Source organism: Cygnus atratus, chromosome 2, assembly GCF_013377495.2.
Source record: "Cygnus atratus isolate AKBS03 ecotype Queensland, Australia chromosome 2, CAtr_DNAZoo_HiC_assembly, whole genome shotgun sequence".
Classification (NCBI taxonomy): domain Eukaryota; kingdom Metazoa; phylum Chordata; class Aves; order Anseriformes; family Anatidae; genus Cygnus; species Cygnus atratus.
In genome coordinates this window covers 120,500,113-120,527,788 of record NC_066363.1, presented here as the reverse complement: position 1 = coordinate 120,527,788, position 27,676 = coordinate 120,500,113, and positions in this window count along the sequence as shown.

The window sequence follows — 27,676 nt, the reverse complement described above, 5'->3', positions numbered from 1 at the left end:
CTCTGTGGGGACCATAATGTGCTCTCTGATAAACATAACACAGTCAGTGTTGCAGCGCAAAGAAAATCTCAAGTGGAAAACTGTCCCCACTGAAGGGAGTGGAAGCGATTTTTTTGCATGGATGCTAACATGTCCTCTGATGCACACTGTCCTGTGATTCACGTACACTACTTAGGGGTTTGCCAATAGGCAGCAAAAGCCTCCCTTGAGACTTTTGTTTAATAATTTGCTTCCCGGTGAAAGCTAACGCAGAAATCAGGATTGTTGGTCTGGGTAGGGCGATAATTTGTTGCTTCTCCCTGGCTCACACCAAATTGAGGAGAGCCTTTAGGAGCAAGAAATTCATCTTTAAAGAAAGAGAAGACTTAGAACATATCATCTGCAATAATGAGCCAGCAGATGGACTATACTCCAGGCCTGGAGCCCCCTGCCCATGTACTGCTTTGGAGCTGGATTCTCCTCCTAGCCATGGTGCGGGGCAGGGTCAGGGGGTAGACCTGAGCAGGAGATCTGAGAAGGGCTGAGGACTTCCATCCCACACACAAGAAGCAGGATCTGTTCCTGTAATCCCCACAGTAGTTTAAGAGTGATTCCTCACTGCATCATTCAGCAAAAGTTAGCCTTTTTGTTAGCATTAACTGTCTCTCTTTCAACAGCTGTAATGAGTACTTTTAGTCCACGTTCACACCTTTTTCCAGGGCATTTCCCAGATGATGTGTATTTCTCTGGCAGGCTGCACTGTAGCATTGATGCCCTGCAAGGTGCAGAAAGTGCTCACCTGGGGCAAAACAGAGCTACAGGTATCCACAATCCTGGCAATCTCCTCTTTCATCATGCTTTCATTCAGCTTTATACCAACAGCTGCCCACTTCTGTGTGTGTGAAGGTGGGGGGATTCATGGCATAAGCAGGAACAGTAGCCTCCTTTTTACTTTTGCTCCCTTTCTGTCATAATTTTCAAGGTGCCATGAACTTCCCTGCATGTCTTTTCCATCTTCCCACTTTCTGTGGAGTCAGGCATAGGGCAGTGCTTTTGGGATTAACATTTTGGGTTTGCGATGTCTTCTTTCTTGCTGCTTGACCAACCTCTCATCTTTTTCTTCAATTAGCCAAGATTGCTCTGCTGATGCAATTGTCCACTCAGCTGGAGTGAAGCCAATCTCACATCACTTCGGCTCTCCTTGATTGCTTCCTTCCCAAGCTCTAATGCAGAACATTGTACAAGAATTTGAAAAATGATTACAAAGTCCCACAGACCTTCAGAAAGACAAACTTAGTTTTGATTTGTACCCAGAAAACAATTATAGTGAAGATTGTTTTAAGAGAAGAATTAAGTAAGAGTGTGATAAAGCTTTTGCTTCATGTTTTTTTTTTTTTTTTTTGTGGGTGTTTTGTCTGTTTGTTATATTTTGTTATAAAAGGACAGCTTTTGTTATAAAAGTTTCCAAACACTTTAACTTCACTATTTTATTTAGATTGTTTTACTTTTTCTTACTACTTTTGCTTAGGCAAGCTGTATGTAGAACATCTGTGTCAAAACAGAACATAAAATCAGCTCATTGTACAATACTGGAAATCCTGTGCACTTCCTAAAGTGTAATTGCTACAAAGACAAGAGTTTTAAATAACTGTGATCCCAACGAATAGCATAAATCAGTGTGCATTAAGGATTTCCTGAAAATGTTCAGTACAGATGATATTTGTTTTGACTCTGCTTGGATTTCTTATGATTCTAATTCAAGGTGAGGAAAACTTTTTATTTCTGTGTGTCACAGTTATTGAGTTACTGTTTCTCTTTCTCATCATCCATTTCTAACAGTCAGTGACAGAGCATCCAGATCTCAGGTGGGTTTGTTCCTAGTTAAGGGTGACAACTGTGCCTTACAACATAGCAATGCAGATATCCCATGCCATGTGAAATTGCAGGTTGTGAGCTGGAAAACAAAATCCTTGACATCTCATGTACCTGCCATAAATAATGTTGTTAGGCCTCTTCAGGTTAGACACATCAGAATGGTGACTTTACCACTATTATGAGGAAAATAAATAAATAAATAAACAAGCAAATAAATAAATGGCTCTAGTGCTAGAATGAAAATGTTTTTTATGAATTTGTTTACTGCATAAAAGTATTACTAATTAGTATAGCTGTTTGATTCATTATTATTTGTGACCTCTACCCATAGGCTGGGTTAATGCAGTGATTTTAGATAGACAAATCTGTGTATATGCTGGTCAAGATGCCAATGTATTTGGAAGCCTGCTCGTATGTTCCAGCAGTGTTGCATCACTGTACCTACTTGTGTTGCACCTCACAGCACTGCAAACCTTCAGCATTTCAGCACTCACTTTTTATTTATGAAACAATTTCAGGAGGTTAAGCAGTAATTACGTTTCTGCTCCTTTGTTAGCACAGATTTTGTTTAATGTTAAGCAAAACCAGTCTAGTAATAGCACTATTTCCCAGAGAGGCCAGCATGCTGTTTATCTGTAAGAATCACCTTTTTTTCCACATTTACTGAGTAAAGCTCTCAAACTCAGAAGGACAGAACAGTTTAGGATAAGAGAACTGTTTAGGACACGTAACTGAGGGCACTCCTGAAAGCACTGTTTTAACAGACTGTCAGCTCCCCACAGCCCTTCCTTAAGCAGTGCTATCAGCAGCCCCAGTGTCTGACAACACACACTCGTATCTGCCCACTGTGCCAGACAGCCTGTCTCACAAATAGCATTTCAGCTGGTCATGATCGCTTCTCTGCCACCAGTGGAGACCAGTGTTGGGAGAAAGAAAAATGTATGTTCAATAAAATACTAAGTATTTTCCTTTTTTTGAAGAACTGTACAGAATTATCATTATTTTCTCTGCTGCACTAAATTTTCAGAGAGAACTGGTGCTGTTTAGATTTCAGATTTTGTCACCTTTTGCTCAGTTGTGATGAAACTTTTGTTATAGGAGCACGGAGTTGTGCAACTCCCGGTTCCCAGCAATTTAGCTTATCTTTTCTCCATTCTGTGCTCTTTTTTTAAATGAACATTTTCATTTCTGAAGTATTGCTAGTTTTAATTTGCTCATCTTTCTGTATTTGGGGTCTTATTAAGAGAGGGAAAGCCAGTTTTTACTTTTATTGTTTTATTTTTTATGAACAGCACTTAGCATTATTGGGGAAAAGTGTTCTTTTATACTTCTGGAGTAAGGTACTTTATGAACCAAAAAGTAATTAGCAGTAGTCACAGAGGACAGGTAACATGCCAGTGAAGTTTCTTTAATAAGGCTAAGCAGTAAGTAGCGCAAAGTTCAAACGGATTAACTTTGTAAAGAACAAGCCAAGGAAAAAGCTGCCCACGTACTGCCCTTGTGCCTGTGACCAGCAGAAAGGGCTCTGCGCTGGGTGCTCACCCCAGGCTGCCCAGCAGGACTGCCCAAGAGCAGCAGGATGGGGGAAGTTTTTCTTTCTGACCTCTAAAGGCATAGGGCCCGTGTCCAACTGTGGAGGACTTCTAAGAAAATAGGGAAGAAACCCTTCTGCCTACCTCTCCCTCAAAGACCTACTGCTGTGGTTTAGCTGAGGATACTCTTTAACAGGACTTCCCCTGTCACCTGGAGAATAGAGGCTGGAGAAAGTCCTGCTCACTCCTCCAGTCTTGGTGCCCAGAATCAGATTCCAGCTTTGCTGGGGAGCCTCTGCTGCATAAACTGTAGCCAGCAGGACTGGACTGGAGGTTGGACACAAGTGAGGATATCTAGCACCACGTTTTGGGACGTGCACCTATGGGCAAAATAACACCCTCTTCCTCTGTATCAGGCTGATGAAGGCTGGCAAAATATCCTATGGAAACTTCAGTCCCCAGATATAAAGCATCAACTCAGTGACTGTAAAATAAGTAACAAAAGGAAAACAAGACAAAACAAAACTACCCCTGAAAAAGAACCCCTCTAGCTTTACCAAATCAGATGCAATTACAGTGGCCAGTCCAAAATGAATCCTGACATGCAATTACACCAATGTCGAGTCACTTAAAAATTGAGTTAACAACGTGTATGAGTCAGAACATTATTATTATTAATATCAATATTTTATTATTGTTCTCTTTCTCCTTCAAGCAACACTAGGAATTAAGAACTATTTCAAACAGATATTTCAAGTCCTGCTCTTTAAACATTCACCAGTATTGTCATTTGCCTGAAGCCTCAATGCCAAAAAAGTTACCATGGGAACAGTTTGTGGTTCTGTCATGCCTTCAACCTCTGTAATCCCAGGGGTGGAAGATTGAACCAGAGTCCTGAACTCTGGTAATTATGCTTTTACTAATGGTTTTCAACTCGGGGGGTGTGGGGAGGGATGGGACAGGACATGGTAGTGGGGGGAATACACACTGGGGGAAAAAGTGTGGTTGAGTGATATTAATAATGTAAGCTTTACCTTCAAGTGTCAGTAAGAGCACCACCTTCAAGTGTCACTGAGAGCACCACCCTCTTCTGCTAAAAATAATCATGTAGCCACGTGACTCTGATTAAGGAGCCATTTGAAGAAAAAAAATACAAATCCCCTAGAACAAACCTGCTTTTGTTCCCTAACTGATCCACTGCAATCATTCTTCATCTTGATTAATTATTGCTACTCACAGCAAATGTTGAGAGAGCATTCTGAATCCTTTCATTTCTTCTATTTTTGTTGTTGTTTTTTTTTTTTTTTTTGGATTTTGAGCTTTAAAGAAAGTTTCTGTTTAAGTCTACAGTACTTTAAATACGTGTTATATGGATTACGTTTCATGCATTAAATGCTCGTGGCCTAATTCTATGTAGCAGGAATATGTTAAAACAGAAAGCAGAAAAAACTCAGTCTGAAGATAAAACATGCCTGATGCAAAATGCATAATATATAATATATATTTAATAGCTAGAAGGAGATTTATTGGATTATTTAACCTTAGTCATTGAATCATCTCTCCTATTTTCTATAGAAATTTTGAAAGAAAACATGGTGAAAAAAGGGGAAGGGCAGAATTTCATCCTTAATTTGCAAATGTCCTTACTGTGAAATGTGTGCAGCTTATTTTAAATTGTTCTGGCAAAGTGAAAACTTCACAAGGAGAAAGAAAGCCATTGTATTGTCTTTAAAAAACACTGATTAAGAAAAAAAAATAAAAAATGGTCACTATACAATACAATTTTTAAAAAGTGCAAATTGCAATGTCAAAATGAGCATTCAGAGATCTGATTCAGTCTCAGTACCACTTACAAATTATCTTTTATGCTCTCTGGTTGATTTTGGAAAGTCCTGGTTGATTAAAATTTTCTTCACTCTGAATGGGTGCTGAATACATAGCTTTTGGGCGAGAAGGAACTAATCATCAGTTTAGTCAGTCCCGGATGAAAGAACAGCTCAGAAGTGTAAAAGGTTGTAAAACTCAAAACAGTGAAGAAAAAAAAAAAAAAAAGTACACATTCTATTTCTCTAGTAATGTCTTAGGTCTGTGTTTTTTATAATTTAAATATTACAGCAACTGTCTAGTCTTCCTGCTCATTTATTCCTTTGCACAGACTATTCTATAGAATTGAGTCTATTTTGAATCCAATTATTCCCAGCTAGCTTGCACAGATGCATAGTCCAAAGAATTGCTTAGAAGTGAAGGTTAAGATTCGGCCAATAGTACTTTTCCCATTTTACATTTAGCTTTATTACAATTCTTCTTCAGGAGCCGGCCTTGCTTTTCCTGGGTGAAATCTTTGAGATTTTTAGAGGATCGAAGTGCCTGGGGGCATTGGCACTTGCTAAAGAATAATGGTCATGTGCAAAGCATCTCAAGTTCTAGCAAAATGTAAGAATTGGTATCGAAAAGGCCCATATGTATGAATAGATGTAAATATTTGCATATATGTGCACATAACTGTATGCATATACATACATATATACATATATGCATATGTATACATATATATATATATATAATGCTGAAGATAAAGATGCACAAATTAGAAACTTAAATGTAGGACTCTCCTATTTCTGTCCAGGGTCCATCTGACAGAAATACATGAGTATATGCCTTGTGGCAGATATGCAGAGTATATGCTTTGTGACATGTATGCAGTGAGGTCAGGTCATGTAGATGTATTTGACTAACCATGCATGTGCAAAACAACTTATTTAAATATACACACCTGACATACCCAAAATGTGCTGGACCTAGAGGGACTGGGACATTGTCCTGGGACTTCTTTAGATCCATCAGCTTAGTCAGGCACTCTGCTCCCTGCAAAACTGCAGGGAAACTGTGAAACTGCAGGATGTGCAGGATGTAACCAAACAAATGGTTAAAGTTCTGATTCTATCCAGACCAAATTTCCAGATCAAAAATGGTGACCTTACCCAAGGAAAGATCACTCACACAGTGACCCTACTACTAGGGCACTTTTTTGCTACCATCATCTTGCAGCATGGCACAGAAAGGTCTCTCCAGACCACCAGTCACCTGACACATTTCTGGTATGTCAGGATGTCCTCCAGTGGATTCACAACACCCATGTTGGGCATGGCTAGAGCTACTTTGCATCCTACTACTTTGGATGTCATATCTTTTGCTGCACTAAGCTTCCTGGAAGTTACTTCCAAAGTAACTGCTCCGGTGTAGTCTATAGGGCCCTTGGAGGCTGGGGTTGTTCAAATGGACACACATCTTCCATAAGTTTATTAGAAGAAGAAACATTGTCCTCATTATTTGGGAACAGCAAAACAAAACATGGCTATCTGCGATTATTGAATACAGAAGATTTCGAATGTCTGCAATTATAAAGAAGCAAAACTAGAATATAAAATTGTGCTCCTTCTCTCATCTTATTTTGCACTAAGTGAATGAATATCATTTAGAGACCAGAATGGATGAATTTTCTTGGAATACTGAAGATTATGTTTCATATAAAAGCCTCCAGTAGGGAAAATCATGAGCAGGAGCAAATAAACACCAACGCAACAGTAGCTCCTTTTATGAACAAAGAATAAAGCGGAGGCAAAATTTTGTCCAAGAGCAATAATAATAATGATACCTAGTGAATAGTGATTTTGCTAGGACTAACTTCTCAAACTCTTGGAAAGTTTCCACACTCATTCACATGTTACACAGTTCCTGTAAACTGCTTTTGTTCTCTTCCATTTCGCTTCTCCTATGCTCTAAAAGTCATTTGGAAAATTAAAGAGATTTCAGCCTGCTCTAACAATTAATAATCCTGTCATGTTTTAATGGCTTGTCTTATTTGGCCCTCTGTGTATGTATCCTTGCACAAACAATCCTAAAATATGATTAGTTAAGAATAACAGGCTTGTTAGTCTCTATTAATGACATTATGTGTTTCCATTTCTTGTCACTGATTTTATTAAGTCTTTGTGGAGATGCATTAGCAGTAGCAAGCCCTCTGACTAAAACAGCCTGGGAAAGTGGTTCACATGCTGTCCTGCATTTAAAGCACCTTTATAATGTGAAAAAGCATAGTAATTGGAAAAATCTGGGAGGCTTGGGGACGACAACTCAAACCGTTTTCTATCAGGCCTGTTACTGATACAGTGGTTCTGTAGTGAGATAATGCTGAGATGGAGTTCCACTGAAACTGGTTAAATTGGATGGATTTGAGGCCCATTTTGATCTCCAATATAAGTCCTGTTGGAAGGAAATACTTGCAAGACTGTTGGTGGTCAAGCATAAGGGAAGATTCAGACGTTGCACTAGGTTTCCCCAAATTATGCTGAAGGTCACCCTGACCAGTACCAACACCAAGATAATGGTTTTCCTTTCCCTGCTTTCCTCCTCTCTCCACCAATGAATTTAACAATAAACCTGCTCTTCTTAGGAGTGGACTTTGTGCACTGAAAACTGGAAAAATGACCACTTTAATTCCTGTCTGTGCAGTGGGATACCTGGCAGGAACCGTCAATTTTTCTCAAAATTGTGGGAGAATTTTAGATACAAGCTTTATGCCTTCCTTTTTTAAAAAGAGCTGTCAAGATACAAAGCAGTGTTTACGAACATTATTTTAAAGTTTAAGTAGACTTATTATATTGTTTCAGTTCAGAGTAGATTTACCTGTGTTTTGTGTATGGAGGTTGACAGTTTTTGTCTTCCATGTTTGCAGCTCTTAAATGAATCCAAGTGATACAAATACTCCGTATTACACTGCAAATTGCACTTATTTCTGGGCTAACATGGGGGTACAATTTCTAGAAATGAGCAGGAGATGACCTGAGGGATGGCAGTGAATAAAGCTTTTGAGCTCAACCTTGACATTCAAAGCCACTTGCAGATTTTACTCCTCTTCATTGTTCTGTTGCAGAAATATGAAACAAAATGTAATACAAAATATGGTAAGATGTTAAGCTGTTTTAATTTTAAAAGTATCAGTCTAGGGATGAGAGTAAAAGAGAAATGTCTTTGACTGTTCTTGGTCTGTGTTTTCGTTTGAGTCAAGAGGATGGTGTATCTTAAGAGAAGCAGAACACAGTATTGATTCCATTCTATTACTTCTAAACCATTACAATATTGTATTATAGTCAGTAGTTTCAAAAGGGTACTCTCATAGCAGAGTTCAAAATGAGTTCTTGCATCCCAGTTGCTCTCTGCAGACACTTATCTGCATACACATTTGCTTCTCATGAAAAATGTATGATCTGTATTGAGAGAATAAATGAAGAGAAGTGAAGCAGAGAAGTTCCATTTTCAGCTAATTGCTGTCTGTCAGACAGCACGCTGTTTCAGCTCTCAATTGTCCTTTGGTCTCTGTCAGTACTAATATTCATATTTCTCAAACATCCAAAGCTCCAGTGTGCAGATTCAGCCTGTCTCAGATGAACTGCCCTATAGACCTTGCCTGCAAAAGTTTTTCTGAAGTCAATGTGCAACTCAGTTTGTGCAACTAAGGAAGCAGTACTGAGTGAGGTTAGTTTAGCTTCTTGAATACAGCACAGAATAAAGCATGCCTGGCAATGTGGCAGCTTATTCCACCTGCCCACCCACTCTCTGTGAGAGGTGCCACCCTGCCTCTGGCATGCCTCAGCAGAAGGTCCTGTGTTTTCCAATGTTAAGGTCAGCGAAGCAAAACAAATCACAACCTGAGTAAATTTCCTTCAGACAGCCCCTTACAGAACCAGCTGGGAGGTGTAATCAGCCTCCCCAGGAGTAAAAGAAGTAGAAAACATGAAGGTGAACCACTTCAGCCTTCCAACTTCCACATGTGAGCCTACTTCCACAGATACTCTTAGGAGATAAGCATGCAAAAAGGACAGGAAGCCTGTACACAAGAAAACATAATGCCTCATTAGAGGATAAGTTTATATATACATATTTTTTTTCTTCCACTTGAATATGACATGTCATTCTATTCAGCTTGGAATCCCCTTTTATTAAATGTAATAGTACCAAGAACCTTGGAAAACTAGAGGTAAAATGTTGCAACAAACAATGCTCACAAACAGTGTGAACCAATGTTTTGGTTTGATGTCCTCATGACCAGACTATGATTTGGTCCTAGGACTAAGCATTCTTACTGATCAGAGCATTGCAGGGAAGGACAACCATGGATAGCCTTTTTCAAATAAGCCAGATGTTTTACCATGTTCAATAGCTTCATTTGGGCTTTTCATATCAGTAGTTAAATGAGAAATAGCAACTTTTGCTTCCCCTACATCAACCAGAAAACAGTTTTGGCTGGGATTGAGTTAATTTTCTTCATAGACACTTGTATGATGCTGTGTTTTGGATTTGTGATGAAAATAATGTTGATAACAGACCGATGTTTTACCTGTTGCAGAGCAGTGCCTACACAGAGCCAAGTCCTTTCCAGCTCCTGGTGCTGCCCTGCCAGCGAGGAGGCTGGGGGTGCACCAGGAGCTGGGAGGGGACACAGCCAGGGCAGCTGGCCCAGGCTGGCCAAAGGGATGTCCCATACCATGGGGCATCATGCTTGGCAATAAAATCTGGGGTAAAGAAGGGGGGAATATTTGGAGTGATGGTGTTTGTCTTCCCAAGAAAACACTCCACCTGATGATCCCTGACCTCCTGGAAGTGGCTGAACACCTGCCTGCTGATGGGAAGCAGAGAACAGATTCCTGGTTTGGCTTTGCTTGTGTATGGCTTTCGTTTTACCTTGTAAACTGTCTTTATCTCAGCCCATGAGTTCTCAGACTTTTACCTCTGATTCTCTCCCCCATCACACCTGGGGAGAAGTGAGTGAGCAGCTGTGTGGCACTGAGCTGCCTGCCAGAGTTAAACCACATCTGTGCTTCACCAATATGCTATGAAGGCTTTTCTTAATGCAGGACAAATTCTTCAGTGGCAAATGTAGGCTATTTCCCAGTCTTTTTACACTGCAAGAGTTCCCTGCTCTCTATTGGGTAATGTTTTACATAAAGAAATATATCTGCCTAAGTCACAAGTGGAACCACATCCATTTCCTATGCTCTCCATTCATGTGTCAAATGCTGGTGACTTTATGGACCATACATTCATCTAGGATAAATCAGTGCCATTATACAGCAGCTTGTGTCTGTACACTTAATAGTATAAATGTAGTCACGATATCAGTAGATGCCCCAGGATCCACAACTCAAAGAAGTGCCTGTAAGATATAAGCAAGGACAATGTGCCATGAGGTGCCAATGACTGCCAAGGAGAGAGTCTGGGGGCACACAGAGAGAGCACCCTTTTTAATTAGTTACTGATACACAGTTAGGTTTAAGACTCAGAATTTTTTTCCTAAGGCTCATTTTAAATTTCAGCCCAGACTGTTATTTCTTTTATTATCTAGTATACTATAGCACCAGGTATTATGTTCATAATTTGAATAGGTCTTTTTTTAAAAAAGAAACTCCCTAACCTTTAATTACTGTCCCAAGAATGGAGTGCCGTTTCTTCTCTTCCTTAACTTTCATGTAAAACTAGTCTATGAGATCTTTGGAAAATTATATCCTGCTGCCTTCAAAACAGGCCCTAAGACTTTCACATTAGCTCAGTACATTGGGAATAGCTACTTTGCATGTAGTTTGCATTATGCATTACTAATAGATTGTTCTGGTGCTATGAAGTACTTCATGGAAAAATCTTTTTTCAAACAGACGGTTTCATGAGTTTCAAATGCTTTAATACAAAGAGTTCAACATAATGACATTCCCCCTAGTATACTCCACCAATAGTTATTAAGAAAACCAATTTCATCACAAAGAAATTATCGTCCTCTTGCTTTAAAATCTCTCTGTAGTTTCTGAGCTAAATCTTCTACATTAGGAGAAATGAAAAGATTGTTAGATTATAGGACTGGCATTATACAAACATTTCAGAGTGCCACCCTGCTCTTTGCATGACAAGCACATGAGTGAAGTCATGGTTTTGAATCTCATTTCTGCTCATTCTTCCTACTCCATTTCTGTATTTACTGTCTCAGTAAGTTGTTAGATTTTTCATGTGGCTGTAGAAACTTCCACAGGATCCTGCTGCAAGACATGCATAAAAACCTACTCTAATTATACCTAGTCCTTACAAAGTTATTTATTCTACTGTCTAGTGAAATGTTAAATGAAATGTTAAAAATTCAAGAGAAATCTCATAAATGAGCTTTAATGCTGCATTGCCTTATATAAGAAATGTAAAGTAAATCCACACCTGTAGGGCTTTATTTTTTACACCCTAAGTGTTTTTATAAAAATGTAGCTTATGTAATATTAATGATTGTGTTTGCTGTAAATTGTTAACGCATTGATGCTGGGCAAATGTAATATTTTTAGTTGTGCCTTTCTTATTGATAAAATACTTTAAACTATATCACTCAAAGGATATAATAAAAGCAAGAATGTGCCATGAACTTTTGTTATGATGCAGGAATAATCTAAAATCTTTCATGAAGGTTGAATTTCCAGGACTTGTCTACGAAGTATCAGTCAGTTTATCCAAGGTGTGAATATAAAGCATGTGTTAAATTATGCTAGACTTTTTCTCAGATAATTTCACTCAGGATGAAATGGTTTGGATTGTTCAGACACAAATTAAATTTGCCTGTTTCCAAGCATTCCCACTGAGAGGTCTAATGCAAGTTGTTCTGTGAGCTTTATATCTAAATCTTTAGCTAATTCTGTTTAACTTTCTTGAGTGTCTCTGCGGAAATAAAGTATTAATGGAATGACATTGATTTGCCTGCTTTTTGATTAAATAAAAAGGTAAAAATAAGGAGAAAAAAAAATAGTTCTCTTCTTTGCTCTCTTATGTGATTTACTGACTTAACAACAGAGAAGAGAGTGGAGTCTCTTTGCTACCAGTATCAATTTTGCGGACTGCAGTGGGACTAGACGATATTTGAAGGTCTCTTCCAACTGAACTATTCTGTTCTATTCCAATTTTGTTTTCCAACTTTGTTTTGTTTTGTTTTGCTTGCAAAATGTGCACAGATCCCTTCACAAAATCTAGACCTCATTTTCTTTCCTAGGGTACGACTTCACAATGGCCACAGCTGCTAGTCATAGTTTTCTGTTTGGGAGCATCAGTAAATAGCTTTGGTCACACCCAGCCTTCAGTCATCTCCTCTCTTCTCTCCCTGAATAGCTGCTTAGTCCTAGACACAATTTACTCCCCTCCTTATTTCACTTGGTTTTGTACATTATAGGGGATAAAGACATATCTGAGTACCAAAGCCATCTGCTGCATGGCTCCATTTCAGTACCCCAGTACCCCACATGTCGTAATATATTTATTGATTTTCAAATGCAATGATAGGGAAATAGTATAGCTAGAAAATTTGAACCTTATATTTTGCTATGTTGCTGTTCTGTCCAGACACTGGCATAGCACTGACTATGAATTTCAATGTATTACCAATTCCCATATGTGTATAAATGTCTGAAGATACAGAGGAATTTATCTATAGTAGGATACATCTTTCCTACTATAATATAAACTTAGTACACTGTAGTCACTCACCCTCAGCAACTTTCTAATGAAGGGGTTAGCTATCAGGCAGTCAGGCACTCCCTCACATCATATTGCCGTCTGTGATCTTGAAGGAAATTTTCAGTCTTCACTAATATTTTCCTGTTTATTCTCTTATCAGGGAGGTCCATAACCCTTTTTTCTCACCCACCAATTCTTCAAAGTATCAGATAATATTACAGCTTCTACTGGCAGTCAGCATGGAGTATCTGAAATCTGACATGGTGCTGAATTATGTAACAGAAAAACCACTTGATTTCATGTCAACAATGGCTGCAAGACCCAGTATTATCTAAATGATCATAGAGAAACTATGCTGCACGGCTCAAGAGACCTTAGTCCTGCTAGAAGAGCAGGAGCAATAGGCTTGTTTGGACAAGGTGTGGTTTCAACTAAACATTTCTTTCAAGAAAAGGCTTCTTGGTTTTGTTTTAAGTGCAGATAAAAACCTTCACAATGTGCTGTTTGCTTCAGCATAGACTCAGCAGTAATCCAGCAATTCACTGTGTTGGCAGTTCTCGGGAAACGTGAAGATCAGCTATTTTCACTGTAGGTAGAAGAAAGCCATGAAGAGATCATTGAAGATATTTTTTGCCAAAAAAATTTGACCCTTCACATTGTAATATATAGAGATAATTTAGGATGCAGTGGCCTTCATCTGCATCAGCTCTCCAGATGGAAAATCAGAACTATTTCTCCAGAATTATTAGTAGCGAACAAATGGAAGGAGATTTGCTAGTTTCATCTCTGTTCAGTATCCAGAAATGTGGACATTTGAATCATGTTGGGATAGACATCAGTGTAGAAATATTGTGGAGTAATTTGGTATCCAAACAAGCTAGTCTGGATGTGATGGAGGTAAGTAGAATTTAATGGAAACATTTCAAACCATCAAAAATGTTTACCTCTTATTTAGTTGCATTACAATTTTATTTTAGTACAATATTTTGCACAATGTTAGTTTGAGAGGTAGAGGATCATGCCTATACAAACTCACTGAATGCTCCCTAGAAACATTATTACTTAATTTCTAGAAACTATTTCTAACATTTTAAAATGAATGCAAGATACATTTGCAAATTAATTTGTTATATTCTAAGTTGTAACAGAATTGCTCGAAACAGCATATACTCCATGTTAAACTTTATTCTTAGCAATATCATAATATCTTTATTTGTCACAAATCGCATAAATAAAGTCCATTTGGGACAGACTATATTTATTCTGCAGCAATGACTTATGATATTCAGGGTACTGAAAGGATACGTCATTCTGGAATTTATTCTGCAAAGTATTTGATACTTTACTAAATATCATTGGTAGGATAGCACTAATGGATATATTAACTGATACTATGCTAAAATTGTACCACTTTAATGCTCATTTAGATAATTTATTAAAGACATCTGTAACCAAGAAAGTAATTCTGACTGAAAAAAAAAAAAGCTTCTAATTATCACTGTTTACTACACAGTTACACAGAAAGCATTTTAAAAACATTTCAGAACATTTTAAAATACAGTGTTTATTTTCTAAGCTTTAGTAAAGTGCCTATGAGTATAACTCTCCAAAAGAATAATCTTATCTAACAATTATTAAAAATGACTTATTGGATATTGTAAATAAATTGCTCCACACACACACACATACAATGCAATGAGGTCGAATAAGAAAAAGAAAATCTTTCCATTGTTTACATTTCCAGACTTACGTGGCTGTGTCTTTATCGTATTTTAACTTAGTTATTAGAACGTGCAGAAAACAGAGCGAGAAAATCCAAAATAAAAATTGGTAGAGATTTCTCTGCAAAATTTGAGATAACAAACTCATTTTTAAAGAAAAAAAAAAGTAATTATCTAATTTTTTAAATTTCTTAGACTTAAATCATTACTTTTTAAAATTGATTTTTGTAACGAAAAATTTACAATGAAACCTCAGAGTGCTTATGTTTTGAAGATGAGAGATGTTCCAACTTTCCTGACATTCTTTGTTGTACTTCCCCCTCTGTAACATATTTTTGATAAAACTGTTTGGGAATTTGAAAAATATTCATGAATACTTCTGATCATCCAAAAGCATTCTTTACGGTGATTAAACTTAGAGAATAAAATAATATCAGCTAGAAGAGAAAACCTCTTCCCCATACTGATCTGAATTTTGCTCTTTGGTTTCCTCATTCCTTGGGAATTATGACTTGAGATAGAAGTCAATTCTGTACCCAGGAAAGTTACAATATATGTCCTCCTCCCAAACTGATAATGTTCAGCATTTGTCTGAACTGAAAACTTTGCAATATTGTTTTGATTAAGAGGGGTTTTTTTTGTTTGTTTGTTTTTTGAACACTAATCACTTAATGTTTCCATGGCAGTAAAACCATGGTGATTCTCTAGATTGTGTTTTATTTAAAATCCCCATGCCTGGAAAAATAAATCATTCCTACTGAAAGATATCTCATTGCTATCTGTAACTAGTTCTGCCAGCAGTTTCACCTTTTTTTTCCCCATCTGTTGTTACTCAGATATGGTTTTGCAAGCCTCCTCTGTTCTTGAGTCTTGACGGGCTGATGGTCACTTACATGGTAATCAGTGCAAGTTTTGCCAGTACTTCTTGCATACAGGTGCTTACTCTTAGCATCGCCACTTATTTTGTCCTAGAAATGTGACATGATCTGGAGTTTACTGGAGTCATTGGACATCTACAGCAAATTCAGTGGATTTCTGGTAAGTCACACACTTTTGTTTGGAATTATTCTGAAAAAATAAAAAAGATCAGTGTTGAAATCATCATACTTCGAAAAAAATCAGTGCTTGTATGTTTAAGATGTTTTATCAACTATGATTGATAAATATAACCAAAATACCAGCATATAAAATGAAAAGGGGATATAAAGTACAGAAATCACAGTAAAATCACAAGCAGTGAACTAGTCCTCCACAAGCTACTCAGAAAAGATGTGGTGTTGACACTTAGAAGTGCTGCTCATAATTGCTCTACTGATTACGAAGGAAACCAGTCAGAAAGATTTTCGGTGGTAAATATGCCATTAAAGCAAAACCAGATATACAGCATTAAAAGGGTGATCAATGCAAGACAATCAAATTTAAAATAATTTTATCTCCAAGACAGAACAACTTGAAAAACAAGTGATTGCAACATGGAGGAGAAAGGAGCCTGGGGTAATTCACATGTCTTTGGTGTGAAAATTGATTTGCTGTAGTGTGAATGCAAAAGTAAGACGAAACAAGAAAAAATTATCCTCTTGAGCAAGGGTTTGAGATTATAAAGCACTAGTAGAACAAGAACAGCTCTTGAGGCTGAAGCTCTAGGTTTTTTAAATGATTAAGCAAATAAAAACTTTTGCCTATTCAATTTTATTCCTCTCCCCTCTTGTATTCATAGAAGTTGCTGAACAGAACTTAAACGACTGGTTCAGAAGACTAAGTACCCATGTAAACAAATTACTAAAATCTTTGAGTAAACCCAACCCACTCACGCATTTAGCCACAGGAACTGTATGTTCTCCTTAAAATGCTAATGGCTCCATCCATCTTTTTGTTTATCTCTGACTGCAAAATCACAGCAGTTGTTAGGTTTTGTCCCTAACAATAATAAGAAGCCATGACAGAATTTTTGTAGGTTCATTCTTCTTTACTGTCTTTCAGTTATCTTTTAGTTTTGGTATGTAGAAGTAGAATAACACCCGCAGAAATCAATAAACACATCAGAACCCCATGCTGCTGCCATCAGACAAAGCATGCTGGGGCCCATGCAGCACCCTTCTGCAGGCCTGGGACTCCCAGCAAGCACAACACTTGTGGTGGGAAAAACCCACAGCCATGTCCTGGGGATGCCCAGTGACAGATGCCTTCCTGAGGTAACCAGCACACCAGACTGGAACCAGAGCACAGGCTGGGATGTTTAGGGAAGGAGATCCCACCGTTGGGAGCAGACCCTCACATCTGTGAGTGTCTTTGGAATATTTTGCATTCAGACTACATGGCCTTCATCCAAGAATATGCACTTGCTCTTCTCCGCTAAGGTCGATTCACCAAATATAGTTTTGTAACTGTCATATTAGGCCATAATGTACCACAGACTGCACTGGCCATTTAACAGTTCAAAAGTCTATTGCAGGTTAAGAAACAAACTGCTGTCTTTGAAATTTTGAGGATTTTTTTTTTTTTCCATTTCTTCTAGAGTGTTATTCATGGGTCAATCTTTTCTGTTAACTTAATAGAGGCAGACTGCAGAGGTGCATCACAAACAAAAAAGTAAAGACAATTTCCAGTGCAAGGACAGAGAACAAACAAATAAACAGAAACCATGGCCAACGCATGAAAGCTGCAGTCGCAGATCAAAACCCTAAGCCTCTTCCAGAGTCCAAGAAGTGACAATGGTATAGTGCATGATAGATCTATAGCAAAAAAAAAATATATATATATATATATATTTATATATATATTCTTTAATTCTCATCAACAAGAGATGCTTGGCCATATCCTGGGAAGCAGGGCCTCAATACGTGTAGTGGTTGTTTGGGAGGATAGACATCTTCATAACGAGAGCTCCCCCTCTCCTTCCCCTTTTCCACCTTTTATTGTTGAGTGTGACACCACATGGCATGGAATATCCTTTTGGTTGGTTTAGGTCAGCTGCCCTGGTGATGTCCCCTCCCCATCACTTGCCCGCCCCGAGCCTGCTGGCTCTTGGGGGGTGGGTTGGAGGGAGTCTTGGTGCTGTGCCAGCATTGCTCAGCAATAGACAAGATATCAGTGTGATACCAGTGCTGTTCTAGCTACACGTGCAGAGCACGGCACTGCATGGGCTGCTGCAGGGAAAAGTAACTCCATCCCAGACCCATTGCATGCCCACCTGTCCTGGGCTGTGGATTACATCTGGACTGAGACACATGTAGAAGTGAGACCAAGACATGGGACAATGGACCTGTGGTAGTCATAGGGGAGGAAGGAGCTGAAAGAAGGCCACAGTACAGAGAAAAGCCAACCTCCTATCTGCTTTCAGTACCCCCGGGACATGTCTGGAGGGGACAGTGGGAGATCTGACGTCAACTGTAGATGGGATGACTAGGTCAGTGGTGTGACCAGGTCAGTGTGTGACCAGGTTTGTAATGATGTGCCTAGCTCACCCCTACTGTTGCTGTTAGTCGTATATTATATTATTTTTGTTAACTTTATGCAGATATATTGGAGAAGTATACTTCAAACAGTAAATGAAAATAACACACCAGTGAGAACACTGGATACTGTGGGACCAGCTTTTCTGACCTGCAGGAAAAGTGTTGGGAGGCACAAGCCTGTCCTGTGAAACTACTGGGTAGTCCAGCATCTCCAAAGAAAACATTTTATAGGCCATAAATTCCTTAGATATTTCACTTGGTGATGTCCTTCTTGTATCACCTCTGTCAAGAAAGATTCTAGTGTTACACGGATTCATCAAGGTCAGATGAACACAACCTCAGAGCTTGATAAAAAATCTGAAGAGATTTTCAGGGTTCCTGTAGGGATTCCAAAATAATTACATTATTTATATTTTTTCTCACGGAAGACATCTCCCATTTTAGCTATTGTGGTACTACTTTTCTCTTACTTTTTTTTTTTTCTTTTTTCCTAGTGAATGTTTTAAAAGAATGTCAGGGCATTGATAAAAGTATACACAGAGCAAGGGCATTCAACATTAGTGACAAATATCCAGGCTGACATTCCATTATTAACATTTGCCTTTTTGTACCCTGCTTACTGCTGTCATGAGTAACGAGGTAATGATGGAGGGATTTCAACCCTGACTGAGTTTATTTGTCCTTCAAGTGTGTTTTAGTTGACAAAAAAAAAAGTCAGAAAATAAATATTTCTTAAAGAATTAATGTAGAAAGTACTTTAAATAGCAGCTTATATTTTATTTCTAAATGCTAACAAGGCACAAGTAATGAATCTGAAAGGGCTAATCAGGACTTTTGCTTCTGCTAAATGTAGTGATCTGAAAAATAAGGGACCAGTTTTCACACTAGCTTTCACATTTCTGGAAACTGCATTCCAAAAATGAACAAGTTTGAAAGAAAACCATACCAGCATTGACTTTCCTACATAGCAAGTTCCAGTCAATCTTTTGAACTTCTTATTAAGTCTTAGTGAGAGCAAGTTGTGATCACTTATCTCTTAAGTAGATTATATATTTCAAAGGAAGCTATCCGTTGAGATAAAAGGGTTGCTGCTGTTAAAATTCATAACATTCATAAAAGAAGAAGAAAAGATTTTTCTTCTAAGATCTTCAGCCACATAAATTGATACTTGAGCAGCACAAACCAATTGACTCACATCTAGATTTAGTACACATTGATACATCCAATATTTCCCTACTCTGTTCTCACTGCTTTTCTCCTTCACACTTCCACCCATTTCTCAGTTTTCTGAGAACCCTCTGAGACCTGAGGTTACAGACATAAACTCTGAAACATGAAAATGGAATCGAATGCTATGTGCTTGTATTCAACAATATAATATATTTTCCATGTTTTAAGCAATAACTGGAGATTAAAAGTGTGAAAATGTAAAGTTAAATACCTATGCCTTTAAAATAAACATACAGATAGTTGGCTGTGATCTGGAAAAGGTATTTTTTGAACAAGGGCCTTATGGAGAAATGTCTTCTATCTGCTAAATTTGAGAAAGGCAGTGGATAAGCTTCCCTGGATGGTAATTTATAACAGTTTTTATCTGGGTTCAGTAAATGTTTAAACATTCACCTTTGTTCTTCAGAAAATTTAAATGAAAACTGTCAAAAATAGAAAGGTCATGAGTGTCTTGCTGAGGTTTTACCCTACAGTTTAGATAAAAGTCACCATCTCTGTGCCACAGTCTGAACTCTTGAGTTCATAGTCCCCTGCCACATACAGCTGTGCATTGTCAGTTCTCAGCTAACTAGCAAGGTTATTCACTGAATGCTACAATTTGTACACTTGAAGAGTTTGAAATTTCCCATAATTACTTCATTTAACTATGCAAGGTCTTTACAGTTTTTGGAGTTGTTATTCTTTCACCAGGTTAGGTCAAACTAGGCAAGTATATTGGGAAAGGAAAACACATTTGCAGAAGTATTTCTGTAGAGATACGGGAGTAAAACTGAGCATAAACAACCATCCACTTAATATAAATAAATAAATAAATAAATGAAAAACTCCCAGGATATGCCTTGACTGAAGAGATTAAAGGCTGGCAGATGTTGTGCTATACATTAGGGTGCATCTGAGCCAACCTCTGCTTGGCAGAGTCCTCCTCCATCTGAGAGAAAAGAAAACCTCTAGAAAGATGCCGTCCCGTAGTCAGAGGTGTGGGAGCGCACTGGGACCATGCTCCTCACCCACCCACCAGTGGCAGCAGAAACCACTCACCCTGGCATGGTCTGAGACCGCTTTTAGGGACTTCTGTTAGATAGGATTTATGGGGATTTTTAGATAGGATTTCAGGATTAGAAAGGATAGATAGGATTTTAGGGACCTCTGCAGATAGGATTTCAATTAAGAGAGCTGGTAGAGGAATTTGTATATGAATACAAAGGTTTTTTGTTTGTTTGTTTTTTGTTTGTTTGTTTTTACATTTGCTGGCAAATGTGTAGCTCAGGTAAAGAGTCCATATAAAGAGCCAACTTCTAGTTCAGATGCTGGAGATTTAATTGGACAACAGTGTAGCAAACAATTTGAGCTTATACAGAAATCAAATGAAATATGTGGAGAAAAAAATTGATTGTAATAGAAAATTAAATTTGCCTGTTAATTGCTTTTAAACTATCGTATTCCTACTGGAGCAAGCAATTTAACTGCATAACTGTTGTCCTTTTACAGACAATTAATACAGTAGTGAAAATAAGCTGTTCAGACATATTTACAGTTATAGCAGAAATTAGTGAAATTCTGCCTGCGCCAGCCTGAGATGCGGAAAATGGTTGGTGGTGCTTTATTTAAATCTTTCTCTCAGTAGATTTTCCAAGATTCCAGATAAAACCAGTGCACAAAGTAAGGAGCCCTGTGAAATCGCTTATGTGCCCACGATTATGCACACACGGACTCACTTGACATGCAGGATGTTTTAACCATTGAATAAATGGATGCATATATTTAATGCATGATGTGGGGAGCTCATTACAGGGTGAGAAGCTTTGAATTGTCACAAAAGCATTTAATTGTAAGCCTCACAACAGCCTAAATTGAGTTTTGGACTTCCAAACCATTCCCATGTTCTCATGTGCTTTTAAAAGAGGTCTGTTTGTATTCTCAGAAATCATACATTAAGAACAGGATGCAAGTCAAAAGCACCCAGTTACATTGTTTGCCACTTTTCTCTTTAGCTGAAGTGATTAGAAAGCTTTCTGTAAATATGCAAATGTAAATATGTAAATATGCAGGTCACTGTCTTTTACTGTCTTTTACAAATTCCTTCTCTACCATGAATCTGTAAAGTTCTCCTTCTTGCATGTTAATATCTATGTCTTGAAAGACCTTTTAACACTAACACTATTACAATAAAACAATTCATCTTGCAGACCTGGTTTTGCTTAACTTTACTTTGCCATTACAAATTGTGGAGATCACCCATGCCTGTGGTTTGTCTGCTGAGACGACCATTCACTAGAGTACTGCTAAGCCTACCAAGCTGCAGAAAAAGCACTTCTCAGCACAAAAATCATGAACTCCATTGACTTTGTTTTGCTGGGAAATTGTTAAACACCTGCTGCATTTGAAGGTGAAATTACTGCATCTGAGTAATCATAATTCAGTAAGAATAAACATCTCATACCACTTAGGTGTTTGCATGTCACATTGCAGATACTCACTGACTGATCACCATAGCTAAATGACATCAACAATTCTTGCATGATCATTACACAAACCAGAAAAATAGTTACAGGCTATGCTGTGCCAGTGAATTTATGTGGACCTTTATTTAATTTCTTGAGAAAACTTCCATGAAAAATCCATGTCAAGGCATTCAATTGAACAATTTACACTCCTATGACATATGTGGCTCCTAGACACTGGAGAGGTAAAATAAATAAATAAATAAATAAGTTCCTGAAGAAAACAGTTCTGTCTTTGAGGAGGTCTTCATGAATAATAGACCCCTAAATGGTAGGACCCGATGGTAATAATGGATTTTAAATAGTTTGACATCAAAAGGAAGCCAACACAGTGGATTATGAGCAAACTCACAGGCCTGCGAAATCTAGTGGGAGTAGGGGGTTTATTTGTTGTTGTTTGGTTGTTTGCTTGTTTGTTTTCTGAAGATGTGGGCCGATTTACTTTCATTTCACAGGGAGGAAGAAAGGGTGATTTGCAAGACAGACGATGTTTGTGTGAAAGTATAACAGAGGTATTCACTGGGCCTACTGAACATATGCTGCAACACACTCACCTGACCCACCTGATTGCACATGCTGTGCAAAGTTGTATGCATACTCTGTTGTTTTACCGTTACTGTTTAGAAGTACTGACCCCCCAAATCCTTGACAACCCAAGGAAGGAAATTACCTGGCTCTTTGGAAAAAAAAAAAAAAAAAAAAAAAGAAAGAAAGAAAGAAAACACTAACTGTGCCACTGAATAATGTTTGGAGGTATGAGGTAAAACACTGGGAAGAACTATCTAGGATATTATAGACCCTTGTGGTGGTTTTACTCAGCTGGGCAGCCAATCTCCACCACAAACACTCTCACTCCCCCTCCTCAAAGGGGAAGGGGAAGAAAATACAATGAAAAGGGCTCAAGGGTTGAGATAAGGACAGGGAGATCACTCAGCAATTATTGTGACGGGCAAAACAGACTCAGAGTAGGGAAATTAGTATAATTTATTGCCTACTACTAATAGGCTAGAAAAATGAGAAACTGACTGTGGACACTCCCTGATGCTTCATCTCCGTCGCTCCTTCACGGTCACTCTCTGCCCCTGCTCCACGTGGGGTCCCTCCCACGGGATGCCGTCCTTCCCGAACTGAGCCTGCGGGGGCTGCCCACAGGCAGCAGCTCTTCAACAACTGCTCCCACATGGCTCCGTACCACGGGGTCCATCCATCCTCCAGGAGCAAACTGCTCCAGCACGGGTCCCCCACGGGCGGCAGCTCCCCCCAGACCCCCTGCTCCTGCGTGGGCTCCTCTCCACGGGCTGCAGCTCCGGCCCGGGGTCTGCTCCTGTGGGGGCTCTCCATGGGCCGCAGCCTCCTCCAGGCCATATCCACCTGCTCCACCAGGGGCTCCTCCACGGGCTGCAGCGTGGAGATCTGCTCCATGTGGGACCCATGGGCTGCAGGGGGACAGCCTGCTCCACCAGGGGCCTCTCCACAGGCCGCAGGGGAACTGCTGCTGTGTGCCTGGAGCCCCTCCTGCCCTCCTGCTGCACTGACCTGGGGGGCTGCAGGGCTGGTTCTCTACCCTCTCTCTCCCAGCTCCTGTTGCACAGCAGATTTTTTGTTTGTTTGTTTTTCGCTTTCTTACGTCTGCTCTCACAGAGATGCCAACAGCATTGCTTATTGGTTTGGTTCTGGCCAGCATCAGGTCCCTCTGAAGCAGGTTGGAACTGGGCCTTATCTAACATGGGGCAGCTGCTGGACTCTTCTCACAGAGTCTTCTCCCCTGCAGCCCCTGCCACCAAAACTTTGTCACATAAACCCAATACAACTCTTCTTCCATGGGCATATTCAAGGCATACCATCTGTACTAGGGTACATGCAACATGCTTTAAGTTAAAAATTGTGAATCTTCCTAGAAGCTGCAGGCAGGAATGCATAGGTAAAGGCACAGAGTGAAAAGGAAGGTAGGAGGGAAAGACAAAGTGTGTTAGGTGAAAGAGGCTGGAAGAGAAGGGTATAAACTTAAACATGGGCTCAAAAGAACATGCCTTTTATAAACTCCATAGCCAGTGTCACAACTGGAAATGATTTGTACTGATTTAGCCAAGACCTGGTCCTTTCCATCTTTTTCTTTCAATTCAAACTGTTTTCAAAAAATGGACAGTTTTTTTTTTTTTTTTTTAAAGTTTGTGCAATAGCAACATGATTCATTTTGGTTATTTGCCTTTTATAATTGCTGGGTTTGCTAAAAAATAAAAGGGGGGGGGCAGGGAGAAAGGGGTGATTAAATACTCATGAAAAAGACCAGCAGAAAAAAAAAAAAAAGAAAGAAAAAAAAAAGAAAAAAAAACCACAGCAGTTCAAATGCTCTGTATGAACCTTGGAACTGTAGCAGGTTAATTTGTACCGTATGTACAGGGCATTTTTCCCCTGCCTCGCAGCTTCTGTAGGTGTAGGCTTGTATAGAAAGGGCATCAGCCCCTCCTGTTCTGCTCCAGTAGTGCTCTACAGAGGTGAGAGCAGGACTGAAAAGAAACAGAGAATCTAAGAAACTGGATGACTTGCTTGTACTATTTGGGGCAGTTTTCTTGTCCATCTTCCCCCAATGTAAATGGGTAGAGAGGAACACCTCTGCTCAGAAAACATCAATTCAAATGAACACAAAGAGCAAACGTTGATAGGACAATTGTCTGTTCAGGAAGTCCATCATTGCAAAGCATTAGGCAAAGCTTAGCAGTATGAAGGGAAAAGCTTGAGCACTGAGGATTGGACCAGATGATTGGGTGACCAGAAGTCTCCTACAACCCCAACCCTTCTGTGATTTGGTGATTCTGTGAAAAGGAAGCTCTCTAAACAGATTCCAGGGAAACAAGTGTCAGAGAAATAAAATAATTATTTCAATTAAAGGATTTTGTTTCTGCAGCATCATGTGAATATATGCCAAGCATGAGTGAATTTGGACTGGTATTGGGAGGCTCAAATCACCACAGCAGTGAAGGATCTGGAGCAGCCTTTTAATTGGAGAAGTGGCAAGAAACCTTCTTTGTTTCAAGATAGAGCTCAGTAAATGTAATAACACCTTTTGAATAGTTCAACTGACTGAATAAAGTCTTTGCTAACAGGTCTTTGTCACGCTGCCAAAACAAATAATTACTGTATATAATTAATTCCATGCTTCAGTGCTCTGCTGCTCATCTTCAGAGCTCAGGAAGGCTTTCTTCTGCCTTGATGAATAACAAAGCCCCTCAGTTTTAGTTAAGCAGAGGGGATAGACTGCAGTGGAGGCCAGCCAGTGGTGCTGGAAAAGTAGGACTTAGGCTCCTGCTTCTTGTTTGAGGTTAAACCAGTGAGCGGAGATGGGGACTGGCAGGGCTGCCTGAGGGAAATCCGTGGGTTTCACACTTTCCTGTGGAACAAATCATACTTTACTTCTTAGGGCCAGCTGGGCATTTTATCTGACAAATTCATCGGACATTACCAATTTCCTCTGTCTTCTGTTGTCCTCCCTTGGCACACTGAAGATTTGTTGGTTCTGGCCTTTTGCACTAAAGATCTTAAGATTTTGACAAGCTACAGCAAGGCATTCTGCAGTCTGTGATTTACAGAGGACAGACTCCCTGTGCCATACAACCTGCCATACTAACACATCAATGGCAGTCACCTGGGATGGTGGAAACTGGCTCAAGAACTGGGGCCATGACATTGCCCCTTTCAGTAGTTTCCTCTCACAGGCCATTTTCTTCAGGGAGAAGCAGCTGTGCATCTTACCACCACAGCGCTCTGCCAGCCTTGGCTCTTGCTGCATTGCCCGGCTTCTGTGCTCGTCTGCAGCATGCCTGCACTCCAATTTGGTAGGAAAATATCCCAGGCAGCTTCAGCCCAGCTGATTTGCAGGCTGTTTGTTGTGCAGCGGTGGCTGCGCTGAACTCAGGGTAAGCTGCAAAACCTGCCACAGGAATATGCGGTTAAATTGTTTAAATTGAGCCCTGTGGTGCATAGTTTTTCACCAAGGGCCCAGGGGGAATATTGCAGGGGATAACGCTTAACTATTTTTTATGCTTAACGCTTAACTTTTTTTTTTTATTATTTATTTTTTTCTGCAGATACCTACTGCTGTTCTCTGCTGTGCTGGTTGCAGTCACTGCAATATCTCCTAAACTGTTCTGGGCTTTGCAGGGTCTAGGATCTTAGTGCATCCCATGATGATGAATCTACTTCTTTAGCAAAAATCAGTGGCTTTAACTCACATTTCATCTTAAACACTGTTTTCAGTCCTAACCCTGGAATCTAATATCTCATCCATACTCTGTCATTTATCGCTTTCCCTTAGGAAGTAGTTTAGCAGCAAAAGAAGAAGTATTGGACCTCCTCTTCATTTGGAGTGCCTAGTTTCTGTTCTACCAAAGCTTCCCATGCTATTGCAACTCCACCAATCTATTTGGGGAAGCAGCATATTTTGACTTCATGTTGTATTTTGCCTGAAAATGCACCTTTGAGCCCTAGGAAGCTCTTATCAAGCTTCTGCTCAAAACCCAAATGGGTGGGAGAAGCCTGTACCTCCAACCATATGGGGATGGGGCTGAGTTTAAAAGCTGGGGTAGGGACTCCATCCTGCAAAATGGAGAATTTGATCTTCCACTTTCATGGAATTCAGGGGTTCACCAGGAACACTGTGTGCACACCCCATTCAACCTACGTGGGTGCTTTGTTTCCTTTCTCTTGGCTCCTCTCTCTAGCTCGCAAGCCTAGGAACTTACTAGCTCGACACTGCTGCATGCTTTCCATCTGAGAAGGTTATTGGCATGGAGCAAAAATTAATGTGACAGAAAGCAGTGAACTCTCATTAGAATTAGCATTAACTAATGCAGTACTTAAGATTTTATCACAATGGTATCTCCAAACACCATACAATAATTAAAAATAACATTGATCATAGCCTAAAGGGCAATATATTAAAAAATCTTGATTTGGAGACTAATAGAAAACAACTCTGCAAGCAGTCTTATTAACTGTGGCACTATTCAATGCAAGTAACAGCAGAGTCTGATACTAAATGACAGTCCAGGAATGTAACTGCCTGCAGTATAACACATATCATTCTGACTCTACTATTATTTCTTTAAAACTTGTCAGACCTTAACATTTGTGCTTTCCTTGAAACATAACTCTTCTGTCATCAAGTTCTGATGACTCATTCTTCAAGCTATTCTAATGATTTACAATAGCCAAGTATTCTCTCAAATTAAGGGTACAAATAAATAGCTTTGATTTTGGAGCACAGTTTTCTAACCTATTCCTAGACAAAGTTTGCTCTCTATGCTACTGGGCTCTGTTCCTGAGAACAATTTGAGAATTCGTACAGACAAGCAAACATCGGTCTGAGAAAAGTACATGCTGATATACATACTGATGGATCACACACTTACCTTTTCTTTTTTTTTTTTTTTTTTTTGCCATAAAGGCTTTGAACAGAGCCATCAGAGACTATTGGACAAGTAAGGATCTTCAGATTTTATGTGTATAAATATTTTTAAAGTGTCATAGCCATCGAAGTTGTAGACCATCGCTTGAATTGATTATTGCTATGGAAAACAGAAAGCTGGGTAGAAGGCTGGTTTTAAATAATGCTTTACATATTAAGTATCTCTAATTTTGATTTCTGAATTCTGAGAAAGCTATGCCATGTGATAAGATATGTCAAGCATTTAAAAGCTTGAAAAATGCATATTACCAACAGTTTTCATGATAAATGTATTGTTCTGTGAGTTCTTTGGCTCCATGGACATGAATTTGATTTCAGTAGCACATTGCCATTGAAAAAGATGCTTTTATTTTTCTAGGAATGGCAAAAATGTAACTCCTGTGGCTCT